Raw genomic sequence first — 23,927 nt, forward strand, 5'->3', positions numbered from 1 at the left:
AAGTATAAATATGGGCCTTAGTTGGAGAAGCATTTTGGCCTGGGTGCATCACCCTGACACCCCCTCTGGGGTAGTATTGACTTCCATCCTAGCCTCTGATGTCTACGTTGTGTTAGTGCAGGGGCTTAGACTATATGCAATGGGGGTTGGGATGGCACAGCCACAGCAACACTATTTGCTCGTGCCTACCAGGCAATGTGGTGCACATTTACATGGTGGTGTACAGCCATAGTGACTGGCCTATGTTGTGTATATGTTTGTGTGCATAGCACAACCACAGCGTCAGTACATATATGTCTTGGGTGGGGATGGTACATCTACTCAAAGCCTATGTGTCCGAATGCAATCCTTTAGTATGTAATGAGTGTGCCCTATGTCTCTCCCCTTCTGCCATTAGTGGAGTTCCAGATATCCCCCCTGCAACTTACCCTGCATTTGTGGTGGTTCCTGGTAGTCTGTGCTGTCCTGTCCTGCGATTCCAGTGACCAGTTCCTCCGGGATGACCATTGCAACCATTTCCTCCAGCTCATCCAGGTCCTCCTGTGGTGCAGGACTTCCACTTCCAGTCTGCAGTGCTGCTTTATGGTTCCTAACAAGTTTTTCCTGAGTTCTGCGCTTGCAATCGTGCCAGTGCTTTTTGACCTCAGTGACAGTTCTCTTCACCTCAGCGACACTGTCTATTTTGTCCACTATTTGCTGCTATATTGTGTCTTTCTTCCCAACTGGCAATTTGGATGAGGCGAATAGCTAATGCTGGTACTCCGTCACCTCTCTGACCAGGATGTCGTGCTCCTCTTCACTAAAGCGAAACTTACGCTTTCTCCTTCTCCTTTGTTTTTTCTGTACCCTCCTGGCTGGTCCTTGGGTGTTGGGGGTCCCCCTAGGGTCTCTCCTGGCCTGTTGATTCCATCTTCTGTTGTAATTGCTCTCTTTCCTGCTTTTGCATTTTAGTTTGACGCTGATGCGGTATTAAGATGGCGCTAGCCCTTTTGCGACATGTTTACGTGCCGCAAAACGGTGTTGGACCATTTTTGCAACATTAATGTAATTTTTACTTACAGCATTGCGCAGCGGTTAGCACCTTTTTTTGGGGCCATCCATTCCTTAATGTCATCCTACGTCATTTTATGAATATGGTGCTAGGATGGCGCTAAGGAATGACACTAGCAGGTGTTAAGAAAAATGAGGTGAAACTGAGTTTGCACAGTATTGCACCATTTTTTATAAATATGGGCCTTAGGGTGATAAAAGCAAACAAACAGAAAAGATGGACAGAATGCATAACCTATCAAGCATTCTCTCTCAATCACAGAGCTGGGTTTAATCCAACAATTATTTTGCTCACCACGCCACCTCAATTTGAACCTAGCCAAATGCAAATTAGTCGGGGTCCTGCTCCCCATGGGTACAGTTCAGCCCAAACTATCAGTCCAGATCCTCTCTGGCCCATCAACAATAATCATGGAACCAGCTTCAGGATATCACCCTTCATAAGGAAGGTTAGCTTGAAACAAGTGGCATAGTGAGCCTGGGACTCACGTCGGGGCATACCCGGCGCACTTAGGGTGACAAATGCAAAACGAATAACCTGGCCTTACGATGGACAGTTCCCATGGGGGAACAGGGTCAAGACTGATTTGCAAATGTCTGTATACAAGTTGGAATAGCATGGTTATCAAAAAATACAATAGATTTGGGCCCAGATCTCTGTACTGGAGGTTTATTTTTGACATTGTTCAGTGTTCCGTCCATCTCTTTGTTCTTTTTGCATTTGTTGCTAAAAGTGGAAAGGGTATACCCAGAAGTCCCCCCCCCCCCCCCCCCTCATGCCACTGGATTCAAGCTAACCTGGCTGATGAAGGGTGATACCCTGACCCCGGTCTTAGGATGCTTTTTTACCAGTCCAGGGAGAACCTGGCTTGGCAGTTCAGACTGGACTGTTCCCATGGGGAACAGGCTCAAGACTGATTTGCATGTGGCTGGACCCAAACTTAAATGACATGGGCACCAAAAAAAACAATGGTTTTAGGCCCAGATCTCTGTACTAAGTGTGAATGTTTAACATTGTTCAGCATTCCATCCATCACTTGTTCTTTTTGCATTTGTTGCCCTAAGTAGGAAGGGTACGTCAAGACATAGGTCCCTTGCTCCCAATGCCACTGGAGTTAAGCTAGCCTGGCTGATGGATGGTGATATGCTAAACCCAATCCCAGAATGCTTGTTTCCAGTCCAGGGAAAACCTGGCTTGGCAGTTTAGGCTGTACTTTTCCGATGGGGAGCAGGGCCAAGACTGATTTACATATGGCTGGATCCAAACTGGAATAGAGTGGTTGGCAAAAAAATGATGAACTTAGGACCGTTCACTGGAATGGGGGTGAATTTGTGACATTGTTTAACATTCCATCCATCACTTGTTCTTTTTGGGTAGGACAACAACACACAATCTGGCTAGCCATATATCATTCTATTAGGAGCAGAGCTACACCCATGCTGCTGGCAATTTGTATGACAAAACATATTTTGTTTAGTCACAAATAACTACATCCGTGTAGCTAAGGTTGTTGCAGCATTCTAACGGTCTACCTTAAAGGCAGGACCTCATTAATGATTAGGGAGACATAAATAGGTCTCACTTACCAGTCTCCATTCCACCAGGGATTCCAGTCAAGCCTTCTGGATGGAGGATTAGCTAGGCCTTTTCCCAGTGAAAGAGTTGTAATGGGGGGAGAGGAAAACCATCACCAATCCTTTGCTTCTCCAGGTGATGCTTAGAGGCCAGTGAACAAACCTTCCCCCGCAGGTCATTCCACCTCTTCCTAATCTCCTCCTGTGTGCTCAGGTTGTTAGCTGCTGCATTCATCTTGTCAACTATTCTGGAAAATTGTAGTATTTTGGTATTGTGCTCCAAACAATTGTAATGATTTCATACACCATGCAAGACAATTCTTCCTCTGTGAAATGGGAATTTCTTCTCACTGCCATTATGAAATTATTCTTAAAACAAGTGCTCAAAAGAAAGATGGCTACTGTAAAATAAATTATTTGACAAAAAAGACTCAGAAGGAGAGGTAAACAGAATCAAAACTCCTGCCTCCTATGTTGTAGATTTGGCTGGCTGTCTGGTCTTCTGTAGTGGAATGGCAAAGGATCATGGTCTGAAATGGAGAATGCTTTAAAGTGTGTTTTACAGGTGTTCACATTTGGCCAATTTGTGACAGGTGTGGGCTATTAGCATTTAACAAATGGCCACAGCCATGGTACTATACTGAACTGGTCCCGCCATGGACTCCCACTGTCATGGGCCTGCCACTGGCACACCGCCACCATGACTATAGGATCTAAATAGGCTTTGCAGGATACCGCCGTTGAGATGGCAACGGAGTGCTAATCGTCAGTATGGGGTGCAGCTGACACCACAGAGTACATTCCGTTGTGGCAGTCTTTGGCTTAGTCACAATATATCTAAATAAAGAGGGTGGGAGACCTCTGATGTGAGAGTCTTTTCAGACCCGCTTCTGACATGGCTTGTGGTTAAATCAGGCCCCAAGGCTCTTGAAAATGTCCTTCCAGCCCGAACAATTCTATGTGCAAAACGTAGGTGGCCAACCTACACCTGAATGTCCCTGATCATCATTTTCAACATTTAACGCAACAACTGAAATACTTTTTTTAATATTCCAGCAACCTGCCCTCCATTCTGACAGAATAAATCTAAATGCCAAGAAAAGTCAACACTATGCTTGGGCCCAATGTCTTTTCAGGTGCTAAAGGAAGTCCCACATCCAACAGAAAATCCTGAGAAACTGTCAGTCCCTGACTACAAATATTTGGCCAACAAAAATGAGATCTTCCAAATAAAGATTCACAGATGACACAAATGTATAGGTAAACAGCCCTTGTGGAAATGAACTAAGGGGCATATTTATAATCCCCTAGCGCCACCGTGCGCCACACTAACGTAATTATTTTTTATGTTAATGTGGCCCAACGAGGCCAAAATCCCCATGCAGTATTTACAGAGTTTTGCAATGCATGCATTGCGCCACTCTGTAACCTTTTGCGCTATATTGTGCCTGCACCAGGCATAATGTATGTAAAGGGGGTGATACCCTGACCCCGGTCTTAGGATGCTTTTTTACCAGTCCAGGGAGAACCTGGCTTGGCAGTTCAGACTGGACTGTTCCCATGGGGAACAGGCTCAAGACTGATTTGCATATGGCTGGACCCAAACTTAAATGACATGGGCACCAAAATAAACAATGGTTTTAGGCCCAGATCTCTGTACTAAGTGTGAATGTTTAACATTGTTCAGCATTCCATCCATCACTTGTTCTTTTTGCATTTGTTGCCCTAAGTAGGAAGGGTACGTCAAGACATAGGTCCCTTGCTCCCAATGCCACTGGAGTCAAGCTAGCCTGGCTGATGGATGGTGATATGCTAAACCCAATCCCAGAATGCTTGTTTCCAGTCCAGGGAAAACCTGGCTTGGCAGTTTAGGCTGTACTTTTCCAATGAGGAGCAGGGCCAAGACTGATTTACATATGGCTGGATCCAAACTGGAATAGAGTGGTTGGCAAAAAAATTATTAACTTAGGACCGTTCACTGGAATGGTGGTGAATTTGTGACATTGTTTAACATTCCATCCATCACTTGTTCTTTTTGGGTAGGACAACAACATACATTGATAGACAGCAATCGGCAGAGCAATGTAAGGGGTGATACATGGGGAACTACACACAATCTGGCTAGCCATATATCATTCTATTAGGAGCAGAGCTACACCCATGCTGCTGGCAATTTGTATGACAAAACATATTTTGTTTAGTCACAAATAACTACATCCGTGTAGCTAAGGTTGTTGCAGCATTCTAACGGTCTACCTTAAAGGCAGGACCTCATTAATGATAGGGAGACATAAATAGGTCTCACTTACCAGTCTCCATTCCACCAGGGATTCCAGTCAAGCCTTCTGGATGGAGGATTAGCTAGGCCTTTTCCCAGTGAAAGAGTTGTAATGGGGGGAGAGAAAAACCATCACCAATCCTTTGCTTCTCCAGGTGATGCTTAGAGGCCAGTGAACAAACCTTCCCCCGCAGGTCATTCCACCTCTTCCTAATCTCCTCCTGTGTGCTCAGGTTGTTATCTGCTGCATTCATCTTGTCAACTATTCTGGAAAATTGTAGTATTTTGGTATTGTTCTCCAAACAATTGTAATGATTTCATACACCATGCAAGACAATTCTTCCTCTGTGAAATGGGAATTTCTTCTCACTGCCATTATGAAATTATTCTTAAAACAAGTGCTCAAAAGAAAGATGGCTACTGTAAAATAAATTATTTGACAAAAAAGACTCAGAAGGAGAGGTAAACAGAATCAAAACTCCTGCCTCCTATGTTGTAGATTTGGCTGGCTGTCTGGTCTTCTGTAGTGGAATGGCAAAGGATCATGGTCTGAAATGGAGTATGCTTTAAAGTGTGTTTTACAGGTGTTCACATTTGGCCAATTTGTGACAGGTGTGGGCTATTAGCATTTAACAAATGGCCACAGCCATGGTACTATACTGAACTGGTCCCGCCATGGACTCCCATTGTCATGGGCCTGCCACTGGCACACCGCCACCATGACTATAGGATCTAAATAGGCTTTGCAGGATACCGCTGTTGAGATGGCAACGGAGTGCTAATCGTCAGTATTGGAGTGCACCGCATCGGCTATGGGGTGCAGCTGACACCACAGAGTACATTCCGTCGTGGCAGTCTTTGGCTTAGTGACAATATATCTAAATAAAGAGGGTGGGAGACCGCTGATGTGAGAGTCTTTTCAAACCCGCTTCTGACATGGCTTGCGGTTAAATCAGGCCCCAAGGCTCTTGAAAATGTCCTTCCAGCCCGAACAATTCTATGTGCAAAACGTAGGTGGCCAACCTACACCTGAATGTCCCTGATCATCATTTTCAACATTTAACGTAACAACTGAAATACTTTTTTTAATATTCCAGCAACCTGCCCTCCATTCTGACAGAATAAATCTAAATGCCAAGAAAAGTCAACACTATGCTTGGGCCCAATGTCTTTTCAGGTGCTAAAGGAAGTCCCACATCCAACAGAAAATCCTGAGAAACTGTCAGTCCCTGACTACAAATATTTGGCCAACAAAAATGAGATCTTCCAAATAAAGATTCACAGATGACACAAATGTATAGGTAATCAGCCCTTGTGGAAATGAACTAAGGGGCATATTTATAATCCCCTAGCGCCACCGTGCGCCACACTAACGTAATTATTTTTTATGTTAATGTGGCCCAACGAGGCCAAAATCCCCATGCAGTATTTACAGAGTTTTGCAATGCATGCATTGCGCCACTCTGTAACCTTTTGCGCTATATTGTGCCTGCACCAGGCATAATGTATGTAAAGGGGGCGTTACCCCATCAGGGGGAGCCCAAAATATGGCGCAAGGAAATCTATGAGATTTCCTTGCGCTATTTTTTACAGCACTTTTAATGCCTGCTCAGAGCAGGCGTTAAAAGGGTGCTTTCATAATTTAGAATGGGCCCCTATGTACTCTGCAGGAGGAGTGCAACAGTTTGGAGCTACTCTTGCAGAGTAAATCAATAGCATCACATTAAATGATGCTATTGCCCCCTACCCTGCGCTATGGTGTGCTGTATTGTAAATATGGTCCACACAGGGGGGGCGCTAAGAAGTGCAGGTCAAGTGACACTTCATTCAGTGCAGCACCACTTTGCATAAATCTGCTCCTAAATTTCTCTAATAACGCACAACAAATGCAACAGTCCATCTGTAGTGCCTTATCTGCAAACAACTGACTCTCAAACTTCATATCCAACAACTCAACATATTCTGAATGAACCCATAAATGTATGAATGCTGGTTTTTGTCACTATTTGCCGTACGTGCCCTAGCACCTGCTGTCTACACCAGCTCCTTAGCCATATTCACCAAATAATAATTCCCGGAACTCAATTTCTCAGATATGAAATCATTCACTGACTGACCTTCACGGCATGACAACTCTTGAATCATTCTAAATTCAGCTCACTCTTTCTTTGGAACCAAAGGTATATGTGCAAATATTAACCTCCTCAAAGAAATTTACTGAAAGTAGCATTTCAATCTACCTTCCCCAATTTACTTGCTGAACTTCTGTCATACTACTTCATCAGTCTCTTTTACGGAGCACAGACTCTCCTCTCATCTTATCTGCCTTGACTCTTTATACATCAAAAGAAATCCCACTTCAAAAATCCAGAATGATTAGGCCCAGATTTATACTTGCTTTGTGCTGAATTAGCTTCATTTTTTTCACATTAATTCGCACAAACTTAACTCTATATTTACCTTTTGACACCATACCCACCTGGTGCCAAAAGTTTGGAGTTAACGTAATTTTTTGGATGCGTGAAACCACCCTGCATCAATGAGATGCACGGTAGGCGTTCCCGTCAAAAAAGGACTCTAAGCAACTAGCGCCATATTTATCCACCTGGGCAAAAATGACGCACAGGTGGGAGACAGACTCAAAAATGATGTTAACTCTGATTTGCGCCAAATTTTAACGCCTAGGTCAGATCAGGCATTAAAATGAGGCAAACACATCACTACTTAAGGAAAACACGAAGAAGCAACATTACCAACCCACAGAACAAGATACTGCTCCAGCTTGCAAGACGACGCAGAGGACAGCAACAACAACTGCAACTACCACCACCACAACGGGGCCCACAAAGGCAAAGCAGAAAGCAGGAGAGGATATTCAGAAATAGGACAACCCTCCTTGACCTCAGGGAACAAGACATCACAAGGACGTACAGACTCAACCGGAAAGCCATACTACACCTGCTACACCAAATTGAGCCACAGATCACAGCCAGCCTGCAGACCCCACATAATATACCACCTGTGACAAAGCTGCTAGCTGTCCTGCACATGCTGGCAAGTGGCTCATTCATCATTGGCTCAAAACAACGGGTGCCCTGGTTGCTGGTGTGTCACAGCCATCATTCTTGGTGTTCCTGCCAAAAGGTGTTAGATGCAATTATCTCTCTGACACCTCGCCACATCTGTCTCCCCAACACCCAGAAAATGCAGGAGATAAAACAAGGTTCCCGCATGTGCTCGGTGAAGTTGACTGCACCCATGTATGACTTGTTCCACCTACAGCAGCAGAGCATTTCTACTGGAATCGCAAACACATGCATTCCATAAATGTGCAGGGTATGGTGAACCACCAGGGACTATTCACAAACATTTTGGCCAAGTATCCTGGGAGTGTCCATGATGCCTACATATTCAGGCACAGCAGGATCAACAAACACTTTCAGGATGGCCAATATGGAAATGGTCTACTTGTGGGTAAGTCAACAAACCTAGCAATTTATATACAACACACCAACCCTGTAAGACACACAAGACATACACCACTCCAAAAAACATGGCCAGGGTAACACAGATGTTCAGGTTACAACACATATGCACCATGCTGCAGTACAGCACAAACAGTGCACACCACAAACACATACACCCACATATACGTAACACACCCACAACTTCAAAGGCACACATCGTGAAGGACAGGTGCAGATATGTACCCTTTGCAAACAGAAGATGTACACAAACCACTACAAGTGCCCACAAGTTGCCTACTACATACATTTCACACACATAGTACACCAAACAAAGAATGGCACAGCAATGTCAATGGCATACACCATGCTCATGTAACATAAGTCACACATAGGCAGAGGTCCCTCAAATCACGCAGTGCAAGTCTCTGCCAGAACAAACATCAAATACTAGACAACTGGTGCCATTACCAACTACATCTCATCAACACATACCTAACTTACCTGTAGTGTGTATATACATCTGCCTGATGCATTGGGTCACACACATAGGACTACGACATTAACAGCCATCACATACCATGTGCCAGATTTGTGAGAAGTGGCACCACATCTACTGTAGTGCCACCTCACATGCACCACTTACTGACCCACAACACCATCATGTCCGTACCATAAACAATAAATGGCCCACCATGGGGTACAGTCACTGTCAGAGAGTGCAGACCATGGATGCCATAGTGGGACCCTGTAGGAGTATAGAGGACCTCACTGACCTTACATGTTCTGTGCTAAGGGACACATTTGCTAAGTAGCTGAGCTCCATCCCATTGCCTGCACTGTGCATGTGTGGACAGTGTAAATGCTGAATCATGTTTAGGAAGATAGAAAAGACATTGGCAGTGATGGTGATCATTCAGAAACAATCAGATGCACACCCTTAGACACCTGATGCCCGGCACAAACATCAGCTGCCACTCAGGATCACTAAGGGGCCTATGTATGAGTCCACAGTGCCATTGTTATGGCCTGCACTATATGTACAAGTTTGTGGATTACCACTCTATTATGACTTGAAGCCACATTGGAAATCAGCCACCATCTCACGCAGCACTCAGTGTGGAATGTGCATGCAATGTGTGTAGCTACAGGTCTGTCACCACAAGATACATATAATTATGATGCAGACATAGATGTAGGTGTCACCTAAGACCTGAGGCAGTGCCAACATCAAACACCACCCCAGGGTGGAACGCGGCTGCGTCGCACCCACCGTCTGTGTGGTCGGAGGCGGGCATACAGTCGGTGGGTGACTGCCTTGAAGACGGTAAACTAATGTCATTTGAAGCCATGCAGGCTCTCACAGCAGTGAACCCCGGACAATTCTTGGCTTACCACGCCATATGGCATGCAATCAAAAAAACGTGGGGGGCAGGAGCCCTAGAACCAGAGACCTCTCCCGTAATACACCACATACTACAATATGATGCCCAAACAAAAGTAATATCGAACCTATACAAGATCCTTAGCAAGCCTTCTGAGCCTCACTTGGAGAGGGACAGGGAGAGGTGGAACACTGTCCTCCCTGACCCGATCCCACAAGAAGACTGGTCGAAAGCTTTGTATCATGCTCGGGGAGTGTCAAGAAACCCCAGATTTCGCTACACCCAGTTTAATTTCACACACCAAACGTATTTATCCCCAGCCAGGATAAAGCGAATGTTCCCCGAAACGGAGCCGGCATGCCCTAGATGCAAAGCACCATTGGCACACTTTTATCATATGGTCTGGGAGTGCCCCTGAATACAAATAGTATGGAACGAGGTGGTAAAAGAGATCTCGGAATTGACAGGACTCGCGTTAGCAGTAGATCCTAGGTCCTGCCTATTGGGGTTGAGGAGAAGAGTAAAAAAACACAGGCATTTACACAAATTCATAGACCTAGCCTGCGTGATGTATAAAAGACTGAAAGCAATGCACTGGAAAGCGCCCAAAGCACCTGATAAGAAATCCTGGCATACCCTTACACTGCGCTGGGCCCACACAGAACATCAGGTACTAAAAAAACTGGCATGTGATGGTCAACAGAATACAGGGTGCGACGCTTGGGAAACATTGGTAACCAAACTTGAGGCCAAAAATGATGATAAACCTCCATGAAGTGGGGAATACATCAAATAAAATGCACTCAGTAGCAACCTGCCCAGACATATCATGACAGAGCGACACCCTGACGCGTAACTCACTGACAAGGCGGAAGCTCCCACATCCCCTCGTGACTACTGCTGGCTCGCTCACTAGCTCAAGTGTTTTAGACAACGTATAGTGCAAACATTCAAGTATCGCCATCGCTTCCTATTACTGAACCCTCAAAAGGGTACCACTAGCCACAACACACGCTCAAGAACCTAGCCACTACAGCAGGAAATAATATTGAATGTTACAAGCGGATTTGAAATGTGTGCAATTAGGGGGGTTTAGTTGTTTGAATGTAACCTAATCAGATAAATGTGATCCTGTTGTAGACATGATAAAAGCTTGCATTATGTATCTGAAATATAAAACCAATAAAACATTTAAAAAAAAAAAAAAACACTACCCCAGGAGTGCCATTTGCAGGTTGCAATAAGGAAATAGACTCTGATTTTACCCCATATGAATGTGCCAACTATGCATGCTGCACACTGCTGCACACAGTAAGAGCCAATTGGCCATCAAAATGTATATGTATAGGAAGGTGTCCTTTCCTGCATAGATACATCCACCTCACAGGGCAGCTAGCCAAGCATCCTGGTGAAAGGTTGGTAGTCTCGGTGCATGGCTGTATATTAGGTGCCGGCACAGGGGACAACAAAGGATTGCCTAGTAACATGTCACACATGGTGCATTCCTGCATAGTCAAAATGTTGCAGCACAGTACTACCAATGTTGGAGTTGTGTTGTGCATTGTCACTTACTCATTAAAATGGGCCTAAGTGTTGCACTTCATCTGTGATGACACATGTCAAAATGGCTGGGATGTCCACGCTCTTTAGGGCTACCATGTTGTTACCACATCTGACCTCATTGTATTTTGAGAATATGGCATGTCCCCTCTAGTGATAGCGCACTGATACAAAGGTGCACTACACAACACATGGTACATAAATTCTGAGCATCAGTTAGGATTCCAAAATATATGTCCCAGGTCCTTGAGACAATATCCAAGATTGTCATGTTTAACAAAACAGTGCTAAGAAAACTTTGCCAGGAACTCACACCATACCACAATCACATATGAGTCACAACCAAATCAAATTAACAACTGCCATGCTGCATGACAAACTTATTGCAAGCCTAAACAACAACTTATACCTTTTATCTTTTGCAGGAGATCAGGGCTATGGCATACAGCCATGGATGATAACTCAATTTGCAAACCCAATCACAGCAGAACATGCATACAGTGAGGGACACCGTAAGACAAACAATATCGTGGAAAAGATATTTGGCATACTGAAAATCAACATTCAGGTACCTGGACCTCACAGGAGGCAGCCTTCTATATTTCCCACACTTTGTGTGCAATATCATCCTGGCATGTTGCTATCCTGCACAACATATGTGTGCGGATGAACATTACGATGTATGACTAGGTTGATGACCTGCCTGAGGAGGACGAGGAGGATGGTGGTGACGATATGGAGGGGGAACAGCACAACACAGCTGCTGGGGTTACCTGGAGACAGCACATAGCTGACAACTTCTACCCTTAAGAGCCACTGAATTCACCTTGTCAATTTTGTAAATAAACACTTCACTAATACAGCCAATCCTGGTTTGGTCTTTTCAATCTCCATTACAAATAACATAGGAATGTGAGTCAAAGGTCAGGGATCAAGTTACAAATAGGAATCAGACAAGTACTGTTGCAACATCATATGTGATGTGTACGATTATACTGCCACTATCACACACATCACTAACAGTCACATCACTGGTATGTGACAACTAAAGGACACAATCTATGGAGCATTACTTATTTTGTACATCCACATTGCCAACTTGTTAATCAATAGGTCATCAGACACAACTACCTCATGTCCAAATAGGATGCATGCAAGGGGCCACACATTAGGTAGTGGAGATCAAAAATTAGAAATTAAGTCATGTTGGAACTGAACACTGTCACAACTCAGCGTGAGAGTTGTAATGGCTGCATGGAACATGTGTGACAAGGGGAGACATCATTAGTAACTATGGTCATCATGATTTGCCCACATACAACAAACAATGGTAGAAGTTAGCCCTGCGCAAAATGTCCATGGTAATCTGTCCTGCCACTGCCATGGGGCACAATCCTGACACAGGGTACACATAACCTCACACATTGCACGGATACGTTTGTGGAATGCACATCAGCATGGATGAGACCAAATGCAGCTAAGGCTGCAGCTCCACCACACAAAATCAGCAACCATTGGTAATTGCAACGGGTTTAATCAAACATTTGTGAGCAAAACATATTCTGGTTGGAATGTAGGCAGAGCGTGTCATACACACTATGTACCAAAGATGTACACATGTCAGACAAATATGCAGGCTTCACACAAGTCTCCATAAACTCAAAATATACATAGGGAGACAGCTGTCTGGTAACAATTCCTAGGTAGCAATGGTTAACCCATCATCAACAATGCCTGACCTGTGTATGTAGCTTTAAATATTATGCTATGTATGAGAACATCACACATCAAAGACAAAAACAGATAAAAACACAATACACAATCACAAGTCAGAACTATTGCATTGTACTGAATGACAAACATATGTGGATATACTGTTGTCACACATACATATATATGCACGACATGCAACAATCGGCATGCTGTTGCATGGACTACCACATGTAGTCATACCCAAAATGCCACGCTGCAGCACAGCCCATGTCATATGTATGTTGATTCACTGTGCATCTAAGGACAATGCAAAAAATCACGCAATCAGTAATTGAGTAAAGCAAAAGCTGCAAATGCATCTAAAACATCTGCAAACACAAAGTAAATGACACATGGGCTCTTACTGTGAATTCCACCTTCGTACTCTTCTCAATGCTGCCTTCAGTGAAATCGACGCATAACCGCCATGCATCTATATAAACAACACACATGCGTTATGCATCTAAAAAAACCTATGCAAATGTCAAATCAAAAGCAGCAAATAAATACACACATAACTGAAACACAGAGGCTGGGCTGGGCCACCCCCCTGACATCTATCACCCAAGAAGGCCATATTGGACTTAGTCCCATTTGCTATTGTCAACTCTGTGTCCCCAGTCAGCTGCTCCACTAAATCTGACACCTTATCGTTCAACCTTGCACCTACACCAACACCAGATGGGCAAAAGGAAAGCAATAGAGGCAGGGGCCGGGGTAGTGCTAAAAGCCAAGCGAAAAAGGCATAAGCATGCAGCTAGCAACTGCGTCATTGATAGAATCGACTCTCTCCTGGGCGAATGCAATGGAATACTAACTAGCCCCCAGGGAAAAATTTCTATTGAAACTGGGGGGAGGGCCCCTTCAATTAACAGGAAGGACGGTCCCACGAAAATCGCTGAGATCTTCGTGAAACGTGGGCAACAAGTCAGTGACACTACAGGGGTGGGCGAAAGTAGGAATGTTATCACCCATACCGCCCCCTCTCCTGCAGAAGACCCACCACTTGCCACCAATGATTCCATCCAGCTCAATAACCGTTTCAATCCCTTAACCAACATCACCGAATCACACGACGACACCAACCCAGACACCCTGGTAGATGGGCAGCAGCAACCAATGTGTACTTTCCTCTTGTAACCCCACAGCATATTGAATGCATACATGTTCTAAGGAAGGAAGTCACAGAACTCAAGCATATGGTTAACTCCCTACTTGCAATAGTAAAACAGCTAACCCACGCAAATAACACGACCACCACTAACCTTGCCCAAAACCCAACCCTATCAGGCATCACAACAAACCCGCCCAACTCCTCAGCTTCTAGCTACGTCGGTCCTCACCCCATCGGAGAAAAGACCACGAACTCTTACCAGACACCCTCTTTCTACAATTCAGGCATAGGAAACCCACTAGACATCTATCATAAAACCCCCAAACCCATGAGCAACACTGCCTCAAAATACTCTGCACAACCTGCCACTGATCAGTCCCATTTAGGTAATATAGTTCTAATGGTCAACGTTCCCAAGTTAACCACAATGACACGCAAGGAAGGGGCAGACTCTATCAAAAACAAGGCAATCCTTTGGATTCGCCATGTGAGAGGCTGCCGATCCATAATACGCGAGGACTTAATTAATGTAGTACGATGGCCAGACCCAGGAACTCACTTTGATATCCTGAAACTGGCACTCAAGAACAGGACCATGGTGAACAATTTGGTGGCCCTAGAGGCAAGAACAAGCCCACCAGCACACTCACGCATCCAGTTTAAACACCCCAGGCCACCCATGCTCCACGAGGAGTGCTCGAGTTACCACCCAGCAGAAAACCTATCCTCTCTTGGTAAATATGATTGACTCACAGCCTCCCCTAAATTCTGCGCAGGCAAACCTTGCAACCTTCCAACATCTACCACCCCCAGATCCTCCTTTCACCCCACCGCTGTCTGTCCTTGTACTTTCTTCACCACCCATGACACCGATACCACTTTCGGTCCACTGAACAATCATGACAACGACGCTCCTTCCATCTTGCAGGCACATTGCCCACCAAACCAAGTGCTGCTGCCTAGGCCTGCAAGCACTTCCTGGACCAGGACCAGGCCAGTTCCATCAGAGGAACATCACCAACCACCGCAAGCCTCACGGGCAAACATTGGTATCAACCCATCTCTGCTCACTCAACCACATCTGCCAGACCAACCCCCGACAGCCAACCTTACAAACCCCAGGCATTTAGACAGGATAACTCAGCCACAATCTGGGGTACGACTTGTTTCATGGAACGTGGCAGGTCTGAAATCTATTCTTCCCCTCCCATCCTTCTCCTCTTTTATTGACAAACATGACATATGTCTCCTCCAGGAAACATGGTCACTCGATCCACTTTTCCGAACAGGCTACACAAATTTCCACATCCCCGCTGTGGCCAGTACGAGAGGCAGGCCCTCAGGGGGCCTGACAATCTGGATCAAAACATCACTTAGCTGCCACATATCACAGCTACCTACTGTCTCTCCCGACCTGTTAGGCCTTGGTCTATCCTTTGGGACTGACTCTGTGGTGAACATCTTTAATATCTACACTCGAGGGGTCAGGGGGGGGTCAAGTCTCCAAAACCCTTTGCGCCCTCGTAGCCCTTTTACAAACTTATCCCCGCCATCACAAAACCATTGTGGCTGGGGACTTCAATGTCACATTCGAACCCCTTGACTGGGACGATCTCAGGTCCACCCGCGAGGAAGATCAAGCCTGGTCTATCCCCGCCCTGTCAATCCCACCCATCAAGAGATGGACGTTGGTCTCTATTCAGGTCAAAACACTGACCATGGAGTTTGGGCTCAGGGCGCTAAATGGCAGAACCAATTCAGACACCAATGGTAGTCACACGTTCAACAAAACCAACCACACCAGCAGAATCGATTATTGCCTATTCGATATAAGATTATGGCCTCTAGTCATCGATATGACGATCATCGAAAGGACTGAAAGTGATCACAACCCTCTCTCTGTCCACACATTAGCCCTAGGTAACCTCCCAGCCACGTCTAACTCCGCAGCAGTAGCACCCGAGGGTATTAGCCTGGCCAACAATAAAAGACACCTAAAATGGGACAAGATCGTGGCTCGCCCGCACTCATCAACGCTGCCAATAACACCCTAAAATCCACACTAATGGACTTAGAGGCAGGTTCTGCAACTCCCCACCAGGAAATAAGCTCAATCCACACCTCCTGCTTTAGGGATATCGCAGCTCACTTCTCAGTCCCCCCTGTCCACGACGACAAACGACCCAAAGGCAGGCACCGCTGGTTCAACAAAACGTGTCGGTCCCTAAACAAGCGCCTAGTTCAAGCCATTAAATCCAAGGACCCCACCGCCATCCGCATAGCTAGGAAGTCCTATAAATCTGCAATACGCATAGCCAAGCATGATCAAGATATCAAATGGTGGACAGCACTCAGCGACGCTGTGCGCAAGAGGAATTATAGTCTGTTCTGGTCCTTGGCAGCGCGAGGCCCAGAAACTAGTGGTTTGGTCATTACAACCAACATTGCCCCAAGAGACTGGATAGTTCACTTTAGTAGTCTGTACTCCCCTGATCATGATAGCCCCACCTCTGTTTGTACGGGCCCCCTCCTAATTCACTCATTAGCACCCACCACCGCAGCACCCCTGCTGTTCCATCAAAGTGATATAACCTACTCACTAAGCAATTTAAAACGCGGCAGGGCCCCTGGATCAGACTGCGTCCCAGCAGACCTATCCTCAACAGACCTAGCTTCCTGGTCAAGATACCTCACCATTCTAGCTAACGCAATAGCATCTGGGGCGCCAATTCCCGACTCTTGGAAAGCGGCTATTGTTATTCCAATCTTTAAAAAGGGCGACAGATCTCTTCCCTGTAACTATAGACCTATTAGTCTAATTGACTGTGTCCAAAAAGTCTTCTGCCACTGCCTCCTAGGACAGATCGAGGAATGGATGACTGACCACGATATCCTTAGCCCCCTCCAAGCCGGTTTCCGAAAAAAGAATTCCACCACCGATCAAGCCCTCAGATTCCTATTATTATATTGGAAAACAGTGTTCATTGGTAAAGGCAGCCTCTATGTAGCTTTTGTGGACCTCAAATCTGCTTTTGACCTAGTACCTCGCAACAAACTTTGGGTCACTCTCTCTCGGATGGGAATCCCGGAGCACATCCTTGCCATTTTGATACGACTCCACGAGGGAAACTACGCACAAGTCAGGTGGGGCAACAAGGGCCAACTAACTGACAGAATCCACGTTTCCCGGGGTGTGCGGCAAGGTTGCGTACTTGCCCCGACCCTCTTTTCCCTGTATATCAATGAAATTGTCCCCTCCCTCCTCAGCTTGCAGGCTGACGCACCTTCACTTGGCACACAAAAAATCCCAGTCTTACTTTTTGCCGATGACACTCTTTTGATATCCAAGACCCCCAGTGGTCTAAGGAAACTCCTTGGGTGCTTCGAGCATTTCTGCTCATCACAGGGACTCGAAATAAACGCCTCGAAAACAAAACTAATGACCCTTAATCCCCACAGATCTTTCAAAGGGAAGTTTACTTTAGAGGGCTCCTCACTTGAGAAGGTGGGCATTTTCAGCTACCTGGGCATAACAATCACTGACAACATGTCCTGGAAGCCACACATAGGAAAACAAGCCCTTAAATTAAGACAAACTACTGGGGCTCGACTAAAAAACTTCCACCTCTCACACACAAAACCAATTCGCCCAGCATTACAGTTATACGAAGCCCAGGCCGTTTCCTCAGCGCTTTACGGGGCTGAACTTTGGGGCCATACCAAAACCCAAGACCTAACCACCGCTGAAAACAACTTCCTAAGAAACCTTGTATCCCTTCCGCTAAGCACCCCACTGTTCCCTCTTTTCAAGGATTTCGGCATCAAACGCATTGGTCACAAAGCCCGTCTGCGACCTCTGCTGTACTGGCGGCGTCTCTGGACCACTCCGGAGCTCGACATCTTCACTGAAGCCCTACAGGTCATCCTAAAAGCCGACCATCTTCACAGAATCCCCTGGCTACGATGCATCAAGGATTTACTATACTCACTCGGGCTCGATGATCTCTGGAACTCACCAGCCACGTCAGTCTTTCCCTCGAAAAGCGAACTAAAGAAACTATACTGGCAAATGGCCAACTACGAAGACACAAGGGCTGCACTCCACACTACATTATCTTGTGACTTTGCCAACCTAAAAGAGTCATGCAAGTACGAAGCTTTTTGGGACCTAATCACGGCCCCAAGGGAAAGGAAACTGTACTTCCAGCTCCGCATTGGAACACTCCCATTAAGACTTTTCACCAGCAGCTGGTCACACACTGAATCTACCGCATGCCCAGCTTGCAAAGCCCCCGTCGAGAATCTCCCTCACCTCCTTTTTGCATGCCCCGCGTATACCGCCCCCCGTAGGAAATGGCTGGCCCCGGCATGCAGACTACTGGGAGTACGCTGCTCTGCGCTAGCCCTGCGAATCCTCAGATCAGACAGCAGGCCAACGCTAGTGATCGACATCGCCAAATTCCTCGGAGCTAGTTGGCTTGTCAGAGGGAAAACTCTTCTGGACAAAGACTCCAAATAAGACTGTCCCAACACCCTGCACAGCGCATTTTATTTTATTTCATTTTATTCCATTTTTATTCCTTTTTTATTTCACTTTTTCCATTTTATCTTATCTTTTACTCCCTTTTATCATTATATTTACCTGTAATTTTATTATGTGAATTTATTTATATTTATTACTGCTCGTGCTTTTTTGGCTCTTGTAGCCGCAATAAAGCTTCTTTGAATTGAATTGAATTGGAAACACTGAGGGGCATATTTATACTCCGTTTGCGCCGAATTTGCGTCGTATTTTTCGACGCAAATTCGGCGCAAAACTAACGCCATATTTATACTTTGGCGTTAGACGTGTCTAGCGCCAAAGTATGAGGAATGAGCGTCATTTTTTTGCGTGAACGCCTTCCTTGCGTTAATGAGATGCAAGGTAGGCGTTCCCGTCTAAAAAAATGACTGCGACGCAAATGCGTCGTATTTATACTCCCGGGCAAAAATCACGCCCGGGAGTGGGCGGGGCAAAAAACCCCGCATTTGCGCCTCTTTTTAACGCCTGGGTCAGGGCAGGCGTTAAGGGACCTGTGGGCTCAACATGAGCCCACAGCTGCCCTCCCATGCCCCCAGGGACCCCCCCTGCCACCCTTACCCACCCCAGGAGGACACCCAAGGATGGAGGGACCCATCCCAGGGACATTCAGGTAAGTTCAGGTAAGTTAAATATATTTTTTTTTTTTTTTTTGGCATAGGGGGGCCTGATTTGTGCCCCCCTACATGCCACAATGCCCAATGACCATGCCCAGGGGACATAAGTCCCCTGGGCATGGCCATTGGGCAAGGGGGCATGACTCCTGTCTTTACTAAGACAGGAGTCATGTAAATGGCGTCTGGGCGTCGTTAAAAATGGCGCAAATCGGGTTGAGGCGATTTTTTTGCCTCAACCTGACTTGCCCCATTTTAAGACGCCCTAACGCCATTTTCCCCAACGCCGGCGCTGCCTGGTGTACGTGGTTTTTTTCCACGCACACCAGGCAGCGCCGGTCTACTAGCGCCGGCTAACGCCATTCAATAAATACGGCGCCCGCATGGCGCTTCAGAATGGCGTTAGCCGGCGCTAAACTTTTTGACGCTAAACTGCGTTAGCGCAGTTTAGCGTCAAAAAGTATAAATACGGGCCTTAATGCATGGGGACAGGAAGTGATGTAATGGGAAATCCTGTCTGCAAGCATGGTACAGTTGGTGTAGTTTCCCTTTCTCTTTACAGTCTGTGCCTTTCTGACTGTGTGGTTGTGTTTTGGAGCTGGTAGTTGTGTCTTTGTAGTGTTTTGAAGTTTGTGGTATCCCTCCTGTCATGTCCTATCATATATTTGTGCATTTTGTCCCAGTAGTTGTGTTTTGTGTATTATGTGTCCATGTTTGTATTTGTACTGTGGGGTGTCTGTCTGGGGTAGTTAAGCATTTGGAATAGTTGGGATTAGATAGTGGGGTTAAATGTCTGTTTATTTTATTTTTTTCTTGATATTTGGGGTCAACCTTGACCATTTTCAACATGCCTGGTAGGAGGAGCCTAACAAGGATGGCAGAGGATGAGTTGGGGGGATTTGTGTGGCTGGTATGCCACTTCCTACCTATGATGCTGGAGATGGGTGGCCGGGTCATTCAGGGATACGGGACCGAGGCCAGGCGGCTGAGATGGGCAAGGTGCTCCACTACCTGAAGAGACTCTACAGGAGCAGCAGGAATGAGCACCAGCTCAAGCGTCACTGGACAGATCTGGTGGCCAGGGAGCAGGAACTGCTTGATCACCTTGGTGTTGAGATCGGCAGACCTGTTGGTGAATCTCACATTGGCATACTATTTACTGTTCACTGCTCTTGAATGACAGTAACAGATGAGTTGGAGTGCTGCACGAAATGCTTGTGGACAGGTTGTATGCTACCAGAATTAAGTGTATCTGCACCAGGCCTGGAGTTCACATGTCCAACCATGATACCAATGCAGGTCAGATGTCAGGTGAGTCTTGCCAAACCATCACGAAAGCACACATTTCAGAGGCCATGGTGACACCTGTGCCCCAGCATAGTGTCATGTATGAAACGCCAAGGCACTGCCAGCCTACCATATTTTCCCTGGATTGTGTCAATAAAGTTGGGCAATGCATGTTGTAGGAAGTTGGCTCTGTATGTACTATTTCATAGGGTTCCCCTTGCAGGTAAGATAGTGGCAAAAATAGATAATTCTAATGCTCTATTTTGTGGTAGTGTGGTCGAGCAGTAGGCTTATCAGAGGGTAGTGTTAAGCATTTGTTGTACACACACAGGCAATAAATGAGGAACACACACTCAAAGACAATTCCAGGCCAATAGGTTTTTATATAGAAAAATATATTTTCTTAGTTTATTTTAAGAACCACAGGTTCAAGATTGACAATCAATACTTTAAATGAAAGGCACTTCACTCAGGTATCATAGGAACTTTTAATCAGCAAAATAGCATGTACAGTTTTGGCAAAAATGGCAATAAGCTATTTTAAAACTAGACACTGCAAATTTCAACAGTTCCTGGGGGAGGTAAGTATTGGTTAGTTTTGTAGGTAAGTAAACCACCTACAGGTTTCAAAGTTGGGTCCAAGGTAGCCCACCGTTGGGAGTTCAGGGCAACCCCAAAGTTACCACACCAGCAGCTCAGGGCCGGTCAGGTGCAGAGGTCAAAGTGGTGCCCAAAACGCTTAGGCTTCAATGGAGAAGGGGGTGCCCCGGTTCCAGTCTGCCAGCAGGTAAGTACCCCCCACTTCGGAAGGCAGACCAGGGGGGTTTTGTAGGGCCCCGGGGGGGACACAAGTCAGCACAAAATGTACACCCTCATCGGCACAGGGGCGGCCGGGTGCAGAGTGCAAACAGGCGTCTGGTTTGCAATAGATTTAAATGGGAGACCCAGGGGTCTCTTCAGCGAAGCAGGCAAGCAAGGGGGGGGGCTCCTCGGGGTATCCACCACCTCGGCAAGGGAGAGGGCCACCTGGGGGTCGCTTCTGCACTGGAGATCAGATCCTTCAGGTCCTGGGGGCTGCGGGTGCAGTGACTTTACCAGGCGTCGGGTTCTTGGAAGCAGGCAGTCGTGGTCAGGGGGAGCCTCTGGATTCCCTCTGCAGGTGTCGCTGGGGGGGTTCTGGGGGGTCAACTCTGGCTACTCACAGGGTCGCAGTCGCCGGGGAGTCCTCCCTGTAGTGTTGTTTCTCTGCAGGTCGAGCTGGGGGCGTTGGGTGCAGAGTGGAAAGTCTCACGCATCCGGCGGGAAACGTGCAGTCCTTTAAAAGTTGTTTCTTTGTTGCAAAGTTGTATCTTCTTTGGAGCAGAGCCACTGTCCTCGGGAGTTCTTGGTCCTTTTAGATGCAGGGTAGTCCTCTGAGGCTTCAGAGGTCGCTGGACCCTGGGGGACGCGTCGCTGCTGCATTTTTTCTTGAAGTGGGGAGACAGGCCGGTAGGGCTGGGGCCAAAGCAGTTGGTGTCTCCGTCTTCTCTGCAGGGCTTCAGGTCAGCAGTCCTTCTTCGTCTTCAGGTTGCAGGAATCTAGTTTCCTAGGTTCTGGGGAGCCCCTAAATATAGAATTTAGGGGTGTGTTTAGGTCTTGGAGGGCAGTAGCCAATGGCTACTGTCCTTGAGGGTGGCTACACCCCTTTTTGTGCCTCCTCCCTGAGGGGAGGGGGGCACATCCCTATTCCTATTGGGGGAATCCACCAAAATCAAGATGGAGGATTTCTAAAGGCAGGGGTCACCTCAGCTCAGGACACCTTAGGGGCTGTCCTGACTGGTGGTTGACTCCTCCTTGTTTTTCTCATTATCCCCTGGACTTGCCGCCAAACGTGGGGGCTGTGTCCAGGGGGCTGGCATCTCCACTAGCTGGAGTGCCCTGGGGCATTGTAACACGAAGCCTGAGCCTTTGAGGCTTACTGCTAGGTGTTACAGTTCCTGCAGAGGGGAGGTGTGAAGCACCTCCACCCAGAGCAGGCTTTTGTTTCTGTCCTCAGAGAGCACAAAGGCCCTCACCACATGGGGTCAGAAAAACGTCTCTCAGCAGCAGGCTGGCACAGACCAGTCAGTCCTGCACTGAACAATTGGGTAAAATACAGGGGGCTCTCTAAGATGCCCTCTGTGTGCATTTTTTTAATAAATCCAACACGGGCATCAGTGTGGGTTTATTATTCTGAGAAGTTTGATACCAAACTTCCCAGTATTCAGTGTAGCCATTATGGAGCTGTGGAGTTCGTTTTTGACAAACTCCCAGACCATATACTTAATATGGCCACAACTGTACTTACAATGTCTAAGAATAGACTTAGACACTGTAGGGGCATATTGCTCATGTAGCTATGCCCTCACCTGTGGTATAGTGCACTCTGCCTTAGGGCTGTAAGGCCTGCTAGTGGGGTGACTTAACTATGCCACAGGCAGCATTTTGTGTGCATGACATCCTGAGGGGGATGCCATATCGACTTTGCCTTTTTCTCCCCACCAACACACACAATCTGCAATGGCAGTGTGCATGTGTTAGGTGAGGGGTCCCTTAGGGTGGCACAATATATGCTGCAGCCCTTAGGGACCTTTCCTGGTCACAGGGCCCTTGGTACCACTCGTACCTTTTACAAGGGACTTATCTGTGTGCCAGGGGTGTGCCAATTGTGGAAACAATGGTACATTTTAGGTGAAAGAACACTGGTGCTGGGTCCTGGTTAGCAGGGTCCCAGCACACTTCTCAGTCAAGTCAGCATCAGTATCAGGCAAAAGGTGGGGGGTAACTGCAACAGGGAGCCATTTCCTTACACATGTATAGTGCAACTTTGTCATCATTTAACACACATAACCCCTGCCCCTGACATTATGTTAGCAAAGAGGGCTTACCCGCCATAGGGGGCAATGTATATGGAGCATTTGATACCATTATACAACTTTGCCACATCAGTCATGGATTAATCACCGCATGATCATTGCAGACTTAAAATTGATCGGGGTGCCTCTTGGTGTCTTGCATGACAAGCTTGAGTACCTGAGTCATATGTCTTGCTAAGTGCCAGGGTAGTATCATTTTTTTTGCACAACTCCCCCTTATACCGTCTTACAGATGGCCCATACTTGGTTGTTGCAGAGTGTAGCACTACATGAGCCTCTGACCCAGTGTTAGTGTTGATATGTGTGGCTCTTACTCATCTGAATGTCTGTGTCAATGTGTGATTGTAGTAGTTTGTCTCTTGCACTGTTTTCCAC

The sequence above is a fragment of the Pleurodeles waltl genome, chromosome 1_2, assembly GCF_031143425.1.
Source record: "Pleurodeles waltl isolate 20211129_DDA chromosome 1_2, aPleWal1.hap1.20221129, whole genome shotgun sequence".
Lineage (NCBI taxonomy): Eukaryota > Metazoa > Chordata > Amphibia > Caudata > Salamandridae > Pleurodeles > Pleurodeles waltl.